The sequence below is a fragment of the Phalaenopsis equestris genome, unplaced genomic scaffold (genome assembly GCF_001263595.1).
Source record: "Phalaenopsis equestris unplaced genomic scaffold, ASM126359v1 Scaffold000026, whole genome shotgun sequence".
NCBI lineage: Eukaryota > Viridiplantae > Streptophyta > Magnoliopsida > Asparagales > Orchidaceae > Phalaenopsis > Phalaenopsis equestris.
In genome coordinates, this window is record NW_018164468.1 from 76651 (window position 1) to 79976 (window position 3326).

Sequence of the window (3326 nt, forward strand, 5' to 3'; positions counted from 1 at the left end):
CGAGCCGAACACGAACGCACTTTTTGAGCTCGAAATATAGTGATATTTTTAATTTGATATGAAAGACTCAAAAATTTACGTTGGGATGTCGTAATCTGATTGCCTTTATTTTAAAATTAGTAATGTATAAGAATACAAAAATTAATAGTCTCTAATAAACTAACAACATATCTGATAACCCTATCTCCATCTTGTTTGTATTTGCATGAGGCATAGCTCCAACGTTCCTAAACCCATTTTGTAGCCATTCCTCCATGTTTGAAAAGGTGTAGGGTTAAAGGTGTAGCTATTATGGGTTTAATGATTTGGCATGTACAATTTTTTAACTCTTATTTGTATTTGCTTGCACCATTTTAGTTTTGTTGTCTTCATAGTAAATAGTTTGCTCCAAATACAAGAATTCTAGCCATTAGTTTATTTAGGGTTGTTTTTTATGGTTTTATATCAAAGTGGTATTAATTTTATAAAAAAAGATTTGATTTTTAACTTTGTGTTTTGTTTGAAGTGATATTTGTATTTATCAAGGCAATTTTTTTTATAAAAGAGTTAGTCAAATGTCTCTATTCTAAATCATATGTTATTATTCAAATGTGGAGCTTTTCAACATGTAATAGTTGTACTCTTCTATTGGTTTACATGACGGTTGACCTCGCTCATTTTTGTGCAGCTCGTGGCCAAGAAATATGAGCTTTACCTATTGATGTATTATTAGCAACTTATCTTCTTTTTTATGTATTCCTTAAACAACACTACCTTTTTCAGATCTCCCATCATACTTGTTTGTTTTCAGGAACAATGTGCTTGTAATGATACTTAACAATTATGATCCATGAATGTTTAATGATATTCGACAGAACTAACATTGCTAAGATGTTAAATAATCCGAATTTGAGCTAAGATGATGTAGTCTCCAAATAAATTTGGTTTGTAACTTCCAAATAAATTTGGTTTGTAACTTCCAAATAAATTTGATCCAAAATTTGGCCCGTACATCAGCGTGTTTATTTCAACTCGAGTTTCATGTGCGAGTCAAACTTAGAATCAATTTCTGAGTGATTGTCATATTTCAAACTAATTCCTAATTCGGATTAGGCACGTACCACAGGATTTGAAAATTCTAGATTTGCAGGATTTATTAAAACTCATTCAAACTAATCCCACTTCCAACCGAACTACCCCTTAATATAAAGGCCAACATTTTGCGCATAGAACATTACAGGTCTCATCACCATCTTATAAAACCAACATTTTGCGCATAGAACATTACAGATCTCATCACCATCTTATAAAATTTTCCTTCAAGTTTAAATAGTATTTTCTATCACACAATAGGTCAGATGCATTCCTCCACTTCAACCAACCAACTTGAAATCTACTATGCACATCCTTATCTATATCACCTAAAATTTGAACGAGAGACATGAGATATCTAAGACGTTCACACCTTTTAATGCTTTGATCACCTGTAGTTACAACTCTGCCACTATAGCTACTACCACTAAAATTACATATCATGTCTTTAGTTCTAGATCTACTCAAACGAAGGCCTTTAGATTTCAATGTTTACCTCCATAATCTAATTTTTTTTTCTTAAACTCTTTTCGTAGTCTTATCCACAAGAAGGATACCATCAGCGAGAAGCATACACTAGTGCACATCCTTTTATAAATATCTAGTAAGAGCATCCATAACTAAAACAAAAACATATGGGCATAAAGCCAATCCCTGATGTAATTTAACTAAAATAGAAAATTATTTAGTTAAATCTCTTTATAGTACCTAAATCCTAAACCCTAAATGCATTCCTCCAAAGAAATGAAAATAAAAAAGAAAAATGAAGAAGAAAAGTTGCCTTCCTCGATCATTTTGGATAGGAGGGGAGTGGAGTGATCACTTTCTGATCACTGTAAATCGTGTTCCCGTCGATGTGTTCCCAACTAGCTTTTGTTGGGGCTATCTTGCGAAGGTTCGGTGACAAAAATGATGGTTTTGGATGAAACAATGAGGGGGATGGAGGGCGATTAGAGGGTTGTAGGAGGAGAGGGTTTCGAGGAGAGAGGAGTAGGTGTGGGAGTTGATTAGAGCAAGAGGATGAGAGCCACGAGTATGGCGATAAAATGGATTATTTTCAATGGATAATAAACGATTAAATTCATCTGTTCTTAACACTATTACTGATGGAAATTTCTGTCATTTATTAAAAAAATGTGTCGGTTAATACCCGTCAGATGGCAAGTTCGAAGATAACCGATGAAATATTACTGTCGGTTAACTTTGTCTTCTAACTGACGGTTTAATGTGTCGGTAATAATTAAAACTGTTAGGAAAAAATATTATAGTTGATGAGTGATGACTTGTTCAATAATTATGTCATCGCAAATAACTCAGATTATAAACAATCGCTAAACCATCAAAAAATTGAACATTTTTTCTAACGCAAATTGAGGTCGTTGGTTTTGCCATCGGTTTTTGTATTTTTTTTCCTGTAGTGTTATGACTGTCCTTATTTCAAGAGCTTAGGGTTATTTTCAATTTTTATGGGGTCATGCCAACATAGATTAAGTCGAACTCTGTTGCAACAATAATGACTTACGTTATTTTTTGTTGGTGGATGGGGATCCCATGTTTGACTTACTTATTCAGTCGCTTGTTTTCCTTCCATATAGAGTCGATGGATACAATCAGCTTGGGCCAGTCGGTCGATTCCAATTCCTTGGTTTGAAAAATAAGGTAAATGGATGGTAATAAAAATTTTTCATTGCCTCGTTGTTTGAGAATTGGGAATCAAGACTATATCGATTGGTGATGCCTTCAAGAGAATAAAGGGCACTGACTATCCCAGGTTAAGGAGTTGGTATCAACGATCAACTACTCTCAGTTCCTAAGTGTATCAGTCTGGTAACTTTGAGTTCGATCCTATTTCTTGGAATTCTTGGTCTGATGATGACTATCTCGTGGGGCTTCTCTGATGCTACGGAGGTCATTTGTGAGAAAACAGTCAATGCTTAGAAGATCAAAAAGATGGCCATGGATGAGGCCAAGACAAAAGAAGTCTCTGAGCAAGAAGCGATAACGACTAGAGGGAGGCTAATCAAAGCTCGTGGCAGAGTAATCGGTTCAATATGTTGCGATTTTCTTTTTTCTATTTTTGCAACCATAATAGTGATCCAAAAAAATTTAACTGGTGAACGGACCATCATTACAAGAAGTCGTGTGGTTCATGCTAACTTTGATACATATTTTTTAGATGCAGATTTTTTTGGTGGGCAAGAAGTTGTGGGGGGGGGGGGGGCGCGTATGCCCCCCCCGGGGGGGGGGTGTGTTTG